Genomic DNA, 18544 nt, shown 5'->3' on the forward strand with positions numbered 1-18544 from the left:
GACATCTTGGAGAGTGAAGTCAAATGGGCCTTAGAAAGCACTGCTAATAACAAAGCCAGTGGAAGTGATGATATTCCAGCTGAACTATTTAAAATTTTAAAAGATGATGCTGTTAAGGTGCTACACCCAATATGCCAGCAAGTTTGGAAAACTCAGCAATGGCCAGAGGATTGGAGAAGATCAGTCTACATCCCAATTCCAAAGAAGGGCAGTGCCAAAGAATGCTCCAACTACCGCACAATTGCGCTCATTTCACACGCTAGCAAGGTTATGCTTAAAATTCTACAAGGCAGGCTTAGGCAGTATGTGGACCGAGAACTCCCAGAAGTGCAAGCTGGATTTCGAAAGGGCAGAGGAACCAGAGACCAAATAGCAAACATGCGCTGGATTATGGAGAAAGCTAGAGAGTTCCAGAAAAACGTCTACTTCTGCTTCATTGACTATGCAAAAGCCTTTGACTGTGTCGACCACAGCAAACTATGGCAAGTTCTTAAAGAAATGGGAGTGCCTGATCACCTCATCTGTCTCCTGAGAAATCTCTATGTGGGGCAAGAAGCTACAGTTAGAACTGGATATGGAACAACTGATTGGTTCAAAATTGGGAAAGGAGTACGACAAGGTTGTATATTGTCTCCCTGCTTATTTAACTTATATGCAGAATTCATCATGCGAAAGGCTGGACTAGATGAATCTCAAGCAGGAATTAAGATTGCCGGAAGAAATATCAACAACCTCAGATATGCAGATGACACAACCTTGATGGCAGAAAGTGAGGAGGAATTAAAGAACCTTTTAATGAGGGTGAAAGAGGAGAGCGCAAAATATGGTCTGAAGCTCAACATCAAAAAAACCAAGATCATGGCCACTGGTCCCATCACCTCCTGGCAAATAGAAGGGGAAGAAATGGAGGCAGTGAGAGATTTTACTTTCTTGGGCTCCTTGATCACTGCAGATGGTGACAGCAGTCACGAAATTAAAAGACGCCTGCTTCTTGGGAGAAAAGCAATGACAAACCTAGACAGCATCTTAAAAAGCAGAGACATCACCTTGCCGACAAAGGTCCGTATAGTTAAAGCTATGGTTTTCCCAGTAGTGATGTATGGAAGTGAGAGCTGGACCATAAAGAAGGCTGATCGCCGAAGAATTGATGCTTTTGAATTATGGTGCTGGAGGAGACTCTTGAGAGTCCCATGGACTGCTAGAAGATCAAACCTATCAATTCTTAAGGAAATCAGCCCTGAGTGCTCCCTGGAAGGACAGATCGTGAAGCTGAGGCTCCAATACTTTGGCTACCTCATGAGAAGAGAAGAATCCTTGGAAAAGACTCTGATGTTGGGAAAGATTGAGGGCACTAGGAGAAGGGGACGACAGAGGACGAGATGGTTGGACAGTGTTCTCGAAGCTACGAACATGAGTCTGACCAAACTACGGGAGGCAGTGCAAGACAGGAGTGCCTGGCGTGCTATGGTCCATGGGGTCACGAAGAGTCGGACACGACTAAACGACTAAACAACAACAACAACAACAACAGAGGTCACAATTGCACCCCCTGACAGCCACACTCTCTTGTAGCTTCATTCCCTTCTAAGATTATACTCATTCCCTTCTAAGATTATACAATAAAAATGAACTTTCAGTCTCTTACTTTGGAGTTCTCTTGAGCAATGAATGCAGGCGGAGGGTATGTATTTTTGAGGTTCAGCAAGAAGAAGATCAAAAGGTGGTTTGCTGTTTTTTTGCAGAGTAAATTACAGCTCACAGAGAGCACATCACACACTCGGAGCAAAAGGTTTGTTTGTTTTTTTAAGAGCAAGCTAAAGCAGCTTTAAAAAAAGTTTCAGTAATGCAGCCCACAAGTGAAATTAAAAAAAAGTTACAGGGTAAAGACATAAGCATGCAGAAATGAATCCCCCCCCATTTCAAAATTTCAGGGTCCTTGCCAAAGTTACAGGAATTTGCCTACAAATGAAGCCTGTTTCAAGCACTTCTCTGCAGATTGGAGTGGGAGGGGAAGGAGGGAGCACAATCTTAACCAGGGCCGTCTCAAGCAGGTTGGGCGCCCTGGCGCTGAGGCGCGGAGATCGCTCCGGCGCCCCCACCCTCGCAGCACACAGCATGGTTTCCGCGCGGCCTTGCCGCTACGCCCCCCCTCTGTCGGCCCGGTGCCCTGGCGCCCCACACCACCGGAACTACACCTAGAGCCGGGCCTGATCTTAGCAATGGGTGTTCTAGCACGAAATTGCTAAACTGCCTGAGGGAAACTCCTTTGGTACTGCATATATTGATCTATTATTAGACTCATTCATTAGCTACGGTACTTAGAGGGCAATAAATGCCACAACTATGCAGCGACAAGGCATAAGTAAATGCTAATCATCACTTTTTAGGAGCTGAGTTCTCAGGATGCTTGCACTGGGACTCTGCTCGCTTGAAAGAAATGGACCTACAACATTCTTGTGGTCCCAGATGACTACACCCCTGATATGGAGGCACCATTTCTGTCCTGTCCTGTGTTGGTTGCAATCAGCAGTGTTTCTGTTCAGCTACAGTTCAGCTTCCATTAAAACCCTCTGTTATTTGTCTTGATATCCACTGTGGCCGCAGCTAGTTATGTCATAAACTTCAGTGCAAGAGAAACATCAAAAATAATGCTGTAATTATTCATCTAATATTCACGGACTAAAACCCCACCCCCAGCAATAGTGAATACCACTCGCATTCCTTCTTTGTGATTTCCATTCCTGGCCTTGGGCGAACAAGCAGATTGTGGCAATATCCACTCCCATTTCTGTGTCTCATCCAGTTTTCCTACGGTAAAGAGAACTTCACACAGAACAACTTTGAAAGAACATACATATCTATAAACAGATAAATTACAGATCTTTATTCAGATAAAAATCTTAGCCAGAGAAGAAGGTGGGTGGTGGTCTCTATGCTGTAGTTGAGGCAAGCATTATGTGCTGCTAAGGCCATTGGAATCCTTACAGTGCTTGGTGACAATTCTATAACAAGCAGGAATAACTGAGCAGTAACTTTGCTGCACCAAGTCCATGCAATCTGAATCACTTTCACAGGGCTTAATGTGGTTTCCTATGTACCGAGGTAGGTAAGCTTTGTCCTCCCAACATTAGATAAGCACTGGCCTCGCTCGGAATTTCTTAAAGGCAAATGTCTGGGGTGGGGGTGGGGAGTCATAGTAGGAGTTGGTAAAGGCATTTCACTAACTGTACCAGGGTGTTAGTTGTGTCAGGTAGTAGGTCCCATGTGACAGCGCCTCTTCCACACTCATTGCTAAGAAGTCAGCCGGCCCTCCAGATGTTTTGGCCTACAACTCCCATGATCCCTAGCTAACAGGACCAGTGGTCAGGGAAGATGGGAATTGTAGTCCAAAACATCTGGAGGGCCGAAGTTTGGGGATGCCTGCTCTAGGCCTTCTCTATAACTCTATTTGATCACCTCCTCTATTTTATTCTCTTACTTTCTCTCTCCTTTTTATTCTCCCATCTTCTTTCACAGTTCTTCTCTTCCCTTCTCTATGGTATTTCATGAGAACACAGGTCTGGTTTGATCATTAAACAGGACCCACAGTATTTAGCTTGGGTGGAATATCCAAATAATCGTAGGCACGATAAAATCAAAACAGTAATACAAATTGTTTCACATATTACTGTACTGTTAGTAAAGTCCCAGAGGGAGGAGGATACAGCTGGCTGATTTTGAGTTCTGTTGAATTACTGAACTACTATTTAATTTGGATGTCCCAGGCAACACTTTTTATTATTATTAAGAGTGAACTTGGAGGGATGGATGAATGCTCCTCTGTTTGGATCTCAAGAAGCATCTGGGTTTTGTGAGCATCATCGCAAGACCTTGAGAAACTTCGTGGTGTTTTTTGTTTCCCCCCCAAGAACTCATAAATAATGCTTGTAAAACCCAGGTGGTATACCTCCCACCTCTGCCTGTTTCTCCCTCTCTTCCTCAAGCAGAAAAAAAGCTTTACCCTGAAGCTGAGAGGCTCTGAAGATGTAAGGAACTATCATTAGCAGCTGAGGATTGTGGGACTCTAAAGCCCCATGATCTCCAGCTGCAAATGGTGGAGACAGGGTTAGATCAGAGAGGTCTAGGAGAAACTCACGTCTGAAACTAAAGAAAGCCACTGCGGCAGCTAGACTGGCGACTGGCAGTGGCCTCTGAGACTACATAACGCCGGTTCTGAAAGACCTACATTGGCCCACAGTATGTTTCTGAGCACAATTCAAAGTCTTGATGCTGACCTTTAAAGCCCTAAATGGCCTCAGCTCAGTATTTCTGAAGTAGCTTCTCCACCTCCATCATTCAGCCCAGACACTGAGGTCCAGCTCCGAGGGCCTTCTGGTGGTTCCCTCACTGTGAGAAGTGAGGTTACAGGGAACCACGCAGAGGGCCTTTACGGTGGTGGCATCCTCCCTGTGGAACACCCTCCCTTCAGATGTCAAGGAAATAAACAACTATCTGATTTTTAGAGGACATCTGAAGGCAGCCCTGTTTAGGGAAGTTTTTAATGTTTGAAGTTTTGTTCTGTGTAATGTTCTGTTGGGAGCCGCCCAGAGTGGCTGGGGAAACCCAGCCAGATGGACGGGGCATTATTATTATTATTATTACAGTGGTACCTCAAGTTACAAACGCCTTAGGTTACAAACACCACAGGTTACAAACTCCGTTAACCTGGAAGAGTTACCTTGAGTTGAGAACTTTGCCCCAGGATGAGAACGGAAATTGTGTGCTGGCGGCGCAGGAGCAGCAAGAGGCCCCATTAGCGAAAGCACCCCTCTAGTTAAGAACAGTTTCAGGTTAAGAACGGACCTCTGGAACGAATTAAGTTCGTAACTAGAGGTACCACTGTATAGACAACCTGATGTTCCAAACAGCAACCCACTTCAGCCGCAGCAATCACGGCCAATGGTCAAGGATGATGGGAGTTGTAGGAAAGAACATTCAGTGGGCAACGGGTTGCCTACTTGTGGTGTAGGCAATACTGAGCAAAATAGAATAATGGTCTGCCTCACAATAGGGCAACTTCTGATGTCCTTGTGATGACAAACTGACATGTGTATGATGTTCCATCCTCTGACCTCCTGTTGCCACCTGGGACTCGGCTACATTTGTAAAAATAAAGCACTTTATATACGTTATAACACTATGACGGATGACACTGTTCCATTTTTCGCCAATGGACCTTCCCTATATGAAGTTTACAATGCGTTTAACTGAATCACTTCTTTGATCCAGCCCTGGACTCATGCAACTGCTGTTTCCTGTGTTGCTAGGGATAATCAAATCTGTCAGTTTTGGTTTCTCTCCGCTTCTATTTTCCAAATTTGTGTTCAATTCTCCGGGATGCCACATCAGTTTGTGATTTTTTTTTTAAAGTCAACATGAGAATTCACCAGCATTTTAGTGCTAACTTCTAATACATATTTCTGCATGCAATCTTGCCTGATAAACACATTTTTACAAAACAATTTCCCCCAACACCGTGCATATCCGTATATTATTTTCACTAATACGTGCCTTTTTATATGCACACGTAGTTTGTTGGACTAGGACCTGGGGGAGCAAGGGTTTGAATCCCCGCTCAGCCATGAAGCTCACTGGGTGACCTTGAACCAGTCCCTACCTCTTAGCCTAACCTACCTCACAGGGTTGTTGTGAGGATGAAATGGGAAAGAGGAAAACCATTTACACCACCTTGAGCTCCTTGGAAGATAAAGGTGGTATATAAATGTAAATAATAATAATAATGAGGAGTAAAATGTGTTTTGTGCATATTGCCCAGATGGAGAACTTCAATACAAAATTCAGAGAAGCAAGGATTTTGAAGGATGGCTGTGTTTCGGCTCCCGTATTGTTTTGGAAAGATGAGATAAGTTCACCTTGTATGGGAACCAAGTTAAATTTCACCACCATTTCTTCCGGTAGCCTAATACCATCTGCCATGACACCCGGTGTTCAATTCCATAAGAAAACATAGCTGGATTTTGAGTTCCCCTATATCCTATGAACAAGGCAGAAAAAAATGTCAACATGGCTTGAATATTATTATTTTGCTACTTTCTCCCCATTCTTCGGTCACTTGCATAACTAAAACTCCCTACGTGCACCCTTATTACTATATTTAATTTTATTTGTATCGATTCATTTGTTATTCATGTTGTTAGATTTTATATAAGAAAACCCGCAGGGGTAAAAACACGCTGAAAAAAATAGCAAAGGAACCATGATTAGGGGCTGGAAGACATTTGAAGCGATCGAGAAAAGGGCAAATGTGAGAGAAGGTGAAAGAACAGCAGCCCAGAGGTTGAAGAAAGTAGTTGGCATATTATATCTGGAAGGCAGAGATGGGTGTTCGTAGTTCCACAGAAAAGAGAGTGACTCTTAAATGACCCAACACTGCAGATGTAAGTGACTGTAAAAATCTGAAGTTCTTTCCCCGGATGCCTAAAGAGCTGTTTCTCAGAAACACAAAAGCCTCTAACTTTTTACCATGCAAATCAATACCAAAGCAAGGCATACAATTCCCATCATCCCTGACCACTGGTCCTGTTAGCTAGGGATCATGGGAGTTGTAGGCCAAAACATCTGGAGGGCCGCAGTTTGGGAATGCCTGGTCTAGTTCTTGCCTTTCAGAAGGATAGACAAGCTAGAGACTTATAACCAGTCGCCAGGATGTTTCTTACCACTTTAAATTGTACCTCAACTGTGAACTCGTTGGTCACATAGGGGTGGGGTAGAATTTCTCATTTTGGGTCTCATCTGAAGACAAATCTCGCAAATTGTAGTTAGCGGTTAGAGAAATGGACTGGAGAGAATGCGGTTCAAATCCCAGCGTGGCTGTGATGCTCCCTGGCTGGCCTTGGGCGCTGGACACAATCTTCTCAGCTTAACCTACCCCGCAGGATTGTTGGGAGGATAAAAAGCAGAGAAGGAGGAAGTCTCTTGCATAGTACCTTGAGCTTCCTGGCAGAGAGGATGGAAATCAAAAGCATGTAGCAGATAACGATAATGCTCATTATTATTACTCCATGAGATGGCAATGCAGCACAAGTCAACAGCTATCAGGGGGAAAAACATACCAGCTTTTGTCTTAGCTGTGCTGATCAAACCCTTTTGGGTATGGATTAGCTGCAGGGCTGCTTCATGTCAGACATTAGGTGGGGGACTGAATATTTGAATCTTACCCCAGTCTCTGTTTATATAATCCCTGCTTATATAAAACTGTCATGCCAGGGGGAAAAATGTTATAGGCTAGCCTTCTGTGTGACATACTAATTTTTGGTTCACACCACATGCTTTTTTTGTTTCGTTTTTCAATTTTTTTCATTGCTTTTATGAAAACAAATAAACGGCAAATAACACAACAACAACAAATAAAGAAAACACAACATTACAAACAAAAACAAGAACATATAAAAGGAAATATACGTTTCACAATTTTTCATCCTTTCCAATCATTTTGGGGTGACTTCCTCTAGCCCCACCCCCATGCCGCGATTCACTGTAATTCCTCTTTAGCAATTTCTATTTCTTAACCTTTTAAAAATATTTTATCTCCATCTATCTATACTTATTTTTAAATCTAACCATTAACTATCATTCTTTCATATTACCCTCAATCTTAAAATAATCTCTAAAACTACAGCATTATATATATTTCCAAGTCCATTTCATGCTAACTAATATTGCAATACTTCTTCAAATAATCCTTAAAATTCTTCCAATCTTCTTCCACCGACTTCTCTCCCTGGTCGCAGAGCCTCCCCGTCAGCTCAGCTAATTCCATATACAGTGGTGCCTCGCTTAACGAATGCCCTGCTTAATGAAATTTCCACTTAACGAAAGGATTTTTCAAGCAAAAAATTCGTCTAGCGAATCGCGGTTTCCCATAGGAATGCATTGAAATTCAATTAATGCATTCCTATGGGCAAAAAAAAATCAAAACAAAATTCAATGCATTCCTATGGGATTCGCTAGACGAATTTTTCGCTATAAGAAAAGACCCGTGGAACGAATTAATTTCGTCTAGCGAGGCACCACTGTAGTCCATCATTTTCATTTGCCATTCTTCCACCGTTGGTATTTCTTGTGTCTTCCAATTCTTAGCTATCAAAATTCTTGCTGCTGTTGTGGCATACAAAAAGAATGTAACATCTTTTTGGGGAATTTCTTTCCCGACTATACCTAATAAAAAGTCCTCTGGTTTCTTAATAAAGGCATATTTCAACACCTTCTTCAATTCATTATAAATCTTTTCCCAGAAGACTTTTATTTTGGGGCAAGTCCACCACATGTGGTAAAAAGTTCCTTCAACACCTTTGCATTTCCAACAAAGTTTAACCGCACACCACATGCTTTTTTGTGGAAGGAGCGTTCAGACTGGCCATTGCCACCACCTGTGGCCCCAAACAGTACAGTTCAGTGACAGATATGTCATGGGAGTTTGCTGGTCATATCGCTCAGCTTCCAGTCTTGGCAAGGTAAGGGTGTTTACAGCTGTAAAAAAAGAGGACAAAATAATATCCAGAGCTTGCAGAGTCCAGTGCACAGTGCTTTGCAAAACCCTGGCAATCAGCTGATCATTGACACTTGCAGAATCAAATGCGCTGCTCTTTGCAAGCGCTGACAATCAGCTGATTGTCCAAGCTTGCAAAGCCAGATGTACAGTGTTTTGCACAGGGCTTTGCAAGTGTCCATTTGTGTCCATAATCTCCCTTCTAGCTCAGTTACAAATAGGTGCCCCACACCTAACAACATATATGACATCAAGTGTAGGGCAGGAGGCTGTGGCTGAGCTGAGCTGAGCTGAAATGGCCTCACAGGCCAAATGAGCAGGCCTTATTCTTTACCATCCTCTGCTACCTTTAACCAAAGACTAGGGATTGTCAAGGATCAGAGATTGACAAACTCATTCTCTGCTGCTGAGTTGCAGGCCCTTCCTTGTGTTTTCTGTACCGTAGCAGCACCTTGTCTATTTTTATCAAAGTAAAGTTCAAGGGCTTTTGATATAATTCTAACAGGGGGGGTTAACTGCTCAATAGAGACAGGAATTTTATTTGGCTGTCTATTTCAAAAAGCAGACTTCCTCCTTTTACTCCATTGAGCAAGTAACAAGGCAAACATTGGGGAGCTGGTGGTGTGATGGTTAGAGTGTCAGACTAGGACACCCTGGGGGACCAGGGTTCGAATCCCCACTTGGCCTGGAAGCTCTCTCTGGGTGACCTTGGGCCAGTCACTGCCTCTTAGCCTGACCTACCTCACATGGTTGTTGTAAGGATAAAAGGGCAGAGGAGAATTGTGTACAGCCCCTCAAGCTCACTGGATGAAAGGTGGGGATATAAATGGGTGGGGGAATATATATATATATATATATATATATATATATATATATATATATATATTGAAACTATTTGCACCTTTATCTTGCATTTCAGCACCCCAGATGATTTTGTGATGTGATAAGTTACTGTATCACTCTTCTTCCTTGGAGGTTTTTAAGCAGAGGTTGGATGGCCATCTGTCATGGATGCTTCACTTGAGATTTCTGCATTGCAGGGGGTTGGACTAGATGACCCTCATGTCCCTTCCAACTCTACAATTCTACAATTCTATGATTACCATACAACTACCCCTAGCAAGACAGTCACCCCTAGCATTGCAAAATGAGCCCTTAGCTTTTTCTCTCCCTGCAGTCCCCTCTAAAGGCAGCTACCCTTGTTTGAGTTGAGTGAAAGTAATTAATGCAGTGGACTATGAAAGGCTGGGAGCTTATTTAAAATTAATTCTATCAAAAATAGCACCTTACTGCACCAAGGAGCCCTATTTATTTATTTCGTGAGAATGCAGGGTAGGAGACGGACGGAAACAAAATGAACTTTTATTAAATGTGTTATTCTAGGACAGGAGGCTGGATTTGTTCTTCATGTGGGTGATTGCTCCGGAACAGTCTGCTTTTATCATAAAAGATTCCTGCATTGCATGGGGTTGGACTAGATGGCACTTAGGGTCCCTTCCAACTCTACTGTTCTATGATTCTGTGATTCTATGGAATACACATTTGCATTTATTACCCAATGTAAGGTGAAAGTTAATGGGCTGATTTTGGGCCCTGCTGTCTGTCTGTTCATCTATCTGTTCGCCCACCTTATATTACAGTATAGCAAATTCATTCTCCTTACATAGCCAAACCAGCCTCATCTACTCACAAGAGAGATATAGCAGCAAGGATGGAGGAACTCTGAGGTTTAAAAACCCTAAGGGTAAAGCCAAAGCAACCAATTGAGAGGTGAGCATGCTCAGTGGCCAAAGGAATACTAATTTGACTTTTGAGAGGCCCCCAGTTTCAAAACTGCAATGAGGGGAAATTAGAAATATTGCTTACCTTCACACTGACTGTAGTTCTACCCCTCATGGATCTACAGTGCCCAGCTCCTTTAAGAAACAAAGGGAATAGCTAGCAGAGCCCTGAATGTGAATGCTAAACACTGCAACATTTTGCTGCAGTTCCCACTTGTATGTGTAAATTCATGAAAATTGCTTCCTTCTCCAAAAGCTGTTAATATAAGTGAATTCATTATTGGGCTGTGAGCTGCACAGCATCCTTTGCTTCCGACAGAAGGAAGGTTAGGTAGGTGGGTAGGATTATCTGTTGTTGGATTAGTGTTATAACCACAGCCCCACAGGGCCTCTGTACATGACATTCTGGTGGAATTCTTCTTCTTCTTTGGTGATCACTCATAACCGAGTAAGATTGTCTTCCATGAACACAGTTTTAACAATGAGTCCATAAGTGACAGTGGAGGCCAATTCTGGATCCACACGTCCTTCCACAGTGGGGACATTGGTTCCTGGGCAGGAGTTGATCACGGTGTGGATTTGCCAAGCGTGCCTTCCTCTTAGCTCGTTTCTCCCTTGTGTCCTGAGTTCAAGCGTCTTCAAAGTCCACGACACCTTTGGTAAAGGCTGTTCTCCAATTGGAGCTCTCGCAGGCCAGTGTTTCCCAGTTGTCAGTGTTTATACTACATTTTTAAAGATTTGCCTTGAGAGAGTCTTTAAACCTCTTCGGTTGACCACCAGCATCACACTTACATTGTTAAGTTTGGAATAGAGTAGTTGCTTTGGAAGACTTCCACACAACATGACCAGTCCAACGAAGTTGATGTTGGGGAATCATTGCTTTGATACTGGTGATCTTTGCTTCTTCCAGTACACTGGCATTAGTTCGCCTGTCTTCCCAAGTGATGTGTTAAATTTTTCGGAGACACCATTGGTGAAATCTTTCAAGGAGTTGGAGATGGCGCTTATAAGTGGTCCATGTTTCACAAGCATACAGTAACTTTGGTAGTACAATAGCTTTGTAAACAAGCATTTTTGATTGGCAGTGAATGTCCCGGTCCTCAAACACACTGCACTTCAAGTGGGAGAAAGCTGCACTTGCAGAGCTCAGGTGATGCTGGATTTCAGCATCTATGTCGGCCCTTGTGGAAAGATAACTGCCTAGGTAGGAGAAGTGATGAGCACTTCCCAATGTTACACCACTGAGTTGAATTTGTGGCACTGCAGAGGGGTTATTTTGTGCTTGTTGGTGCAGCACTTTGTTTTTTTGGATGTTGAGCAATAAGCCAAGCTTTTCGTAAGCATCTTCAAATATATTTAGGATAGTTCATTATCTGAGTGTGGTGGAATTACAGTTGTTGTGATGCCTAAAGAAAGCACAGTTGATTCTGGACTTATAGCAGGGAGATGTGGGTTCAGTCCCTTCTCACTTAGAGAGCTTGCTGAATTACAATTCTCCATCTCCATTGCCCCACTGCCCTGCTGCCTCTCTGTCTAATCTCTGTCTAAACACCCATTCTCCAACATGTCACAGATGAAAACAGTTATAGCCTTATAACACCACTATCTGCATACCAGAGATCTCTGCATGAGACTCTTTCATGCTGTTTAAGGCTTTGTGCTGCCAACTGTATACTGCTTTCATGTACTCTGCAATAACCTATTCCCCCATCAGAAAGGGAGTGTTTGTTCTTTTGGTTAAAGATATATTGGGGTTGGGGAGAGAGAAATGTAATCGCCTGACAATATGTCAGTTCAAAACACACCTGATGCTTTAGTCTTCACGGATGTGCATTTATAGACATGTGCATTAGAGGCAAAATACCTCTACTCCGCCGCCAGACATGTAGCTTCCAACAACCCCGGGAAGGGCACTGAGCCACCATTAATGCCAACTCTACTAATTAATAGTAATGGTTTTCGAATGGGTGTAGGATGGTGTGTGTGTGTGCCGGGGGGGGGGGCTGTGACTCCAGGCACACAATTTTTGAGGGTGTGCGAACCAGGAGGCCCAATGCTGGTGATCCCGGCATTACATGGCATGGTGCTCATTGCACATGTGTGTTGTCATGCTTGCGATGCATGTGTGTGACATCATGCTTGCAACGTGTACCACATGTGATATCGGGAGGAGGCTGAATGTGGAGCCGAGCATTGTGTGACTTCAGTGGTCAGCAGTTACTCCTCTTTTGCATTCAGGAGGAGCTGTTCCATGAAACTGTGCCACACTTGGCTCTGTGCTCAGCCTCCTAAGTCCTCTCAACATTGAGGGGGCCCAGCCCCTCCCAACGGATATTGGGAAGGTGAAGACACCCTGGTCCCATAGATTTGGCACCCCTGGCCTAAAGGAAGCCCACAAGCAGCACATGAGTACGACAGCTTTCACTCAGTTTTGGTCCCCAGCAACTGGTAGTCAGAGGCATAAAACCTCCAACAATGGAAGTAGAACAGGGAGGTAAAAAGGCATTTGGAAGAAGATTGGCTCCTGTCAGCCACCCACTTCATCCTGTTTTCAATGCTAAGCAGTTGCAGATATGTATGAGTGTGTTAAGATGCCAGGTGGAGACGAGGAGGGAGGAACGGGAGAATTTGGAACAGGCCCACGAGAAGAGAAATTTGACTTGCCGTGTCTAGCCTTCATCTGCCGAACTGGGAAACAACGTTCCCAAATCACTGCAAGATGCCACAAGGTAGAGACGCACCTGACAGTTCTTCAGAAACACATGCGAAGACAGGGGAGAGAATAAAAAGCAGAAGCAAATGCAAGAGGAAAGCCTGAAGCTCACTTCCATCTCCTGTTCTCAACAATACATAAAGGAAGGGGCAGTTCAGCGACGATTCAGCTCCCTCTCAACATGCTGAGCATTCAGTGTCACTGCCGAAGTTTTTGCATGGCTGCAGCTGGCGATCCTTTATAGTAAAAGCTCACTTCCAACTCTACAATTCCACAATCCTAAGCCTGAACCACTGACAAAAGGTAATGAAGAAACAGAAGGGAAGGGGAGCTGAGAAATTTAGGACAGAGAGGAAGTATGGCTTGTAGAAATACTAAGCCAAAATAAATGTGCCTTTGCAAACTTGTTAACCACATTAGGCACTGTCAGGGACTGGCTGGATGACGAGGCGTCAGCCGGGGAACCCCCAAAGGAAATCGCAGAGGAGGAAGGCTCAGAGCCCAGGGATCGGTGTTGGGACACTGAGGAGAGGTCAGAGGGGGAAGATCGGGAGGAGGTGATGGATACTGAAGAGGCAACAGAGTTTAGTGAACAGGAGGAACCTGTGGGTGGCAATGAGACAATGGATCTTCTCTGTGGTAGCTCCCCATCTATGGGATGCGCAAATTTAATAAACCTAACCTCAACTTCTAGGTAAAGGGTAAAGGGACCCCTGACCATTAGGTCCAGTCGTGACCGACTCTGGGGTTGTGGCGCTCATCTCGCATTATTGGCCGAGGGAGCCAGCGTATAGCTTCCAGGTCATGTGGCCAGCGTGACAAAGCCGCTTCTGGCAAACCAGAGCAGCACATGGAAACGCCGTTTACCTTCCCGCTGTAGCGGCTCCTATTTATCTACTTGCATTTTGACGTGCTTTCAAACTGCTAAACCTCAACTTCTAGGTCTGCATTATTCACCTACGTTGCCTATATTGAAACTGCAAAAGTCAAGACATTCCCTACGTTGTCTCTTAAAGGAGCTAACCGAATATCTGTACATGTGTAAAGAAGAAAGAATGAATCTAAATTTAAGAAAGAAAACAACAACAACAAAGCAGCCTTGAAACAGAATAAGTAAGGCACAGTGCACCAACAAATGCAAATTGTGTTCATGGGCATAATTCATTCATCTCCTGGAATCTGGCTTTTCTCAGTGGAAATACTGGATGAGCTTCGCAGGAATGAACAATTGTTTCCTGGTGCTGCAATTAATAGTTCTCTCTTACCCCACAAGGGATCCGACGGAATAAATGTGTTAGAGAAAGTGAAACATTTAGGAACTGTAGCTGCAGCAGCCCTGAAACACTCATGAGAATGGAGGATTCTTCAACACTCGGTGGAGACTATTAATCACTGAGCTTCTGTTTGCTGTCTCTCCCTTTAATTCTACTCCACATTTAACCCATCTCCAGTGTGACAAAAGAGAAAGGAGGGCTTCTGAGCCATCCCATGGACAAGAAGAATTCCAGTAATGAATAATAGACCCTCTCTGCTAAAACTGCTTCACTTGGTGCACAACAAGGCAGATTAAGTGTGCAATTGTTGTCAACGCAGTTAACAGAAGGAGGAAGGAAAAGCACAAAGGAAGAAAAACATTATGGATCCTTGACATATTTTATTGTTTGTGTAGTTATCGCTACTCCACTCTTCTGCCCCAAAACAGTTCACCATCATAACATATGAAACGATTAACAATGAAACCATCCAATACTCGTTCAACTGAGAACAACAGAAGGGTTTAATGATCTATAAATAACACCTGGAGGAGAACTACTCAGGCGGTGCTCTAAGCCACTGCATGCCACCTTGAGCTGCTTGGAGAAAAGTGGGGTATAAATGTAATTAACAGACAAATAGTCAGGGGCCAAATGCTCAAAATATGAAGTGGGCAGGTGGAGCAATGTGATAGATGGGAACCCTAGCTGAAACGAGCAGCAAAAACTTTCAAGAATCAGCTATCTTTGTAGGTATGGGAAGTGTGAAGAGGAATCCACCCCAATTAATCAGTTTGGAATTATCTGAATTTCCAAATATACATAGTGTTTGATAGTATATAGAATTTGCTGCTATTTGGTATTTTAATGGAACTTCTATTTATTATCTGAAATGCACTCATCTTTGGTAACTGGTGGTACTGATAGATGCACTGATTGACAATACATATTTCACAGTATTTGACCACTTTTGAGATTTTCTATTTGATGCCCGAGCAAATTAAAACAATGAAGAGAGGCCAAAAATCTACAGCACTTATGTTTTGTGGTAGAAAGTAATATTATAAAAGCTGGAAACTTTGTTCAAAATGTAAATAGCAAAATCTGAGAACCTGGAAGGTTTGAAACATGCCCCCCCCCAAAGATGGATTTTTCAAATATTTCCTGAACGAAAATCATACCTGTATTTTAAGCTGAATTTTCAGTACACCTTAAAGCTCTCTTCAACTTTTATATTTAGTTGCTTTCTGAATAAATAAAATGAAAATTCGACCAAAAGAAGAAGAAGAAGAATCAGCTATCTGAGCATGTTTAATTTTGCATTTAATGTTCTGGTATTTATGTGCATGCATGATTAATTATGAACATGAACCCAGAGGCATTTGAATATCTAGAGCATTTTCTTGAGATCTAATCCATATTATCAATTGTAACATGATAGCCCTAGGGCCTTGTTCTGTAGTCTTAGTCTTCCTCTGCTTCCTCTGCTGTTCTTTTGTTTTTTCCCCATATGTATAAAAATGGATCTAAACTTGTTTGAAGCTACCTGGAATGCACACAGCACATAGTTAAACTAGGGAACTAGCTCCCACAGGAGGTAGTGATAGCCACCAACTTAGATGGTTTTAAGAGAGGACAAATTCATGGAGGATAAGGCTATAAGTGGATGCTAGCTGTGATGGCCACGCTTGGTTTCCAGAGTCATGGGCAGTCATGCTTCTGAATATTGGTTGTTGCTGGAATCCACAGGAAAGGAGAGTGCTCTTGCGCTCGGGTTCTGCTTGAGGGTTTCCCAGAAGCATCTCGTTGGCCACTGAGAGAACAAGATGCTGGACTACATTGGCCATTGGTCTGATCCAGCAGGCTCTTGTGTTCTTAAGTTCACCTTCACATCCTCTCATAATGTGGAGAGAGATTTGCCAATTGTATTATTGAGCTAAATCTGATCATATAGTTGCATTGTATAATTCTGATTGTATGGCTTAGACCCCCCCCCCTATCCCTAGGATATCTTGCTTAAAATGCTTTTTTTTCTTTGCCTCTCTCTGTGTGCCAAAGGGTAATGTAAGCAAGACAGAATGCCCTGCTAAGCTATCAAGGCCGGATGACTGCCTTGTCTGACGCTATCAGTCTGACGCTCAGAACAGGCAAGATAGTCAAGGACCCCCCACTCAAGGCTGCTTGAGGATGCTACCGGGTAGCATGAGTCAGCATGTGTTTATGACAGGATACGGATCTTCCTTATATGTACTTGTGACCCCCTTGCATGCGCACATTTACAGAGGAGGGGGAAAGGAGCCCAAGAAGTGTATAAGAAGCTTTGCAATTTGTGTTTCTTTACTCTTGTCGTGGAGCTGACCACCAAGAGTCTCTTAAATTTAAGAATTAAATTCTTTCTCTGGATTCACCCCCCCCCCGGTGTCATTATTGGCTGTCTCTGTCCCTGCCTGGGCGCAACTTAAAGGACCCTTGGAAGCTAATAAGGCTACAATAATACAGTGGTACCTCGAGTTACAAACGCCTCAGGTTACAAACTCTGTTAACCTGGAAGAGTTACCTCGAGTTGAGAACTTTGTCCAAGGATGAGAATGGAAATCGTGTGCCGGCGGTGCAGCGGCAGCAAGAGGCCCCATTAGCAAAAGCACGCCTCTAGTTAAGAGCAGTTTCAGGTTAAGAACGGACCTCTGGAACGAATTAAGTTTCTAACTAGAGGTACCACTGTACACACTTTGCACACTGGTCAATGCAATTCGTAACTAGTTCGTAACTAGAGATACCACTGTAGGCAAGATCTGGAAACATTTTTGCCTGTTCTGACTGAGAGCATCTCAGACAGTTTTGGGAATATTTTTCTGGCTGCCCGTTTCAGTTATCTACATTTCTCATTTTCCCAGTCTTAAATTCAGTTCTTCTCATTTGTGCAACAACTTGCAATTTTCCAAAAGGAAAAAATGTACCTGAAATTCGCTAGCTGATATTTCCCCAATCAACACATCTTTAAATGTAGTTTTGACTAATCTTTGCAAGTAATTTCCCCTGATATAATGGATTTTGCTTGTAATTTTCACAAATGTGGCTTTTTCACACACATTCCCCCTTAATCTTTGCATTTTTGTACATATTGTTTGGTTGGAGAAGAGCACCACAAAATTCACAGAAGTGCAAATTTTGAAGGATAGCTATGTTTCAGTTCACTTGTTGGTTTTTGAAGTATGAATTAGGAAGTTCCTCACTGAAATGCAAACCAATGTGAATGTCTCCTCTATCCCTAGCTTAGTGGTTCCGCGCATTCTTGGGGATGAAGGAGACCCTCATCCAATATTGTTTTATGACATACCCAGTTTATGAGCCAATGCTGTATGTCCCCACCCCCAATAATATTTGCCTAACAGTTGGCTATTTACAAATACACCCACATTTAAATTAAGGAGAAATTGTGGGCAAGGGACACACGAGAACTAAGGATGCCCTTTGCTATCATGAGGGTGAGAAAGAGATAGCAATGGCTCCTTTTTTTCTGTAAAGTGTGAGACTAGGAGGCAGTTGCGAATGAGATTTTGGGGCAAAATTGCTGATACCGTATTGGTCTGAATATTGTTGTTGTTGTTTAGTCGTTTAGTTGTGTCCGACTCTTCGTGACCCCATGAACCATAGCACGCCAGGCACTCCTGTCTTGCACTGCCTCCCGCAGTTTGGTCAAACTCATGTTCGTAGCTTCGAGAACACTGTCCAATCATCTCGTCCTCTGTCATCCCCTTCTCCTAGTGCCCTCAATCTTTCACAACATCAGGGTCTTTTCCAGGGAGTCTTCTCTTCTCATGAGGTGGCCAAAGTATTGGAGCCTCAGCTTCACGATCTGTCCTTCCAGTGAGCACTCAGGGCTGATTTCCTTCAGAATGGATAGATTTGATCTTCTTGCAGTCCATGGGACTCTCAAGAGTCTCCTCCAGCACCATAATTCAAAAGCATCAATTCTTCAGCGATCAGCCTTCTTTATGGTCCAGCTTTCACTTCCATACATCACTACTGGGAAAACCATAGCTTTAACTATACGGATCTTTGTCGGCAAGGTGATGTCTCTGCTTTTTAAGATGCTGTCTAGGTTTGTCATTGCTTTTCTCCCAAGAAGCAGGCGTCTTTTAATTTCGTGACTGCTGTCACCATCCACAGTGATCAAGGAGCCCAAGAAAGTAAAATCTCTCACTGCCTCCATTTCTTCTCCTTCTATTTGCCAGGAGGTGATGGGACC

General features: G+C 43.4%; 1 protein-coding gene across 4 annotated transcripts in view; it reads left to right on the top strand.

The window, feature by feature from the left end:
* The window catches only part of DLG2 (discs large MAGUK scaffold protein 2), an 835907-nt gene that overhangs the window by 195501 nt on the left and 621862 nt on the right, over positions 1 to 18544 (top strand). The gene's annotated exons all lie outside the window — the stretch shown is intronic.

This window comes from Zootoca vivipara, chromosome 4, assembly GCF_965207765.1.
Source record: "Zootoca vivipara chromosome 4, rZooViv2.hap1.1, whole genome shotgun sequence".
NCBI classification, from domain to species: Eukaryota; Metazoa; Chordata; class Lepidosauria; order Squamata; family Lacertidae; genus Zootoca; species Zootoca vivipara.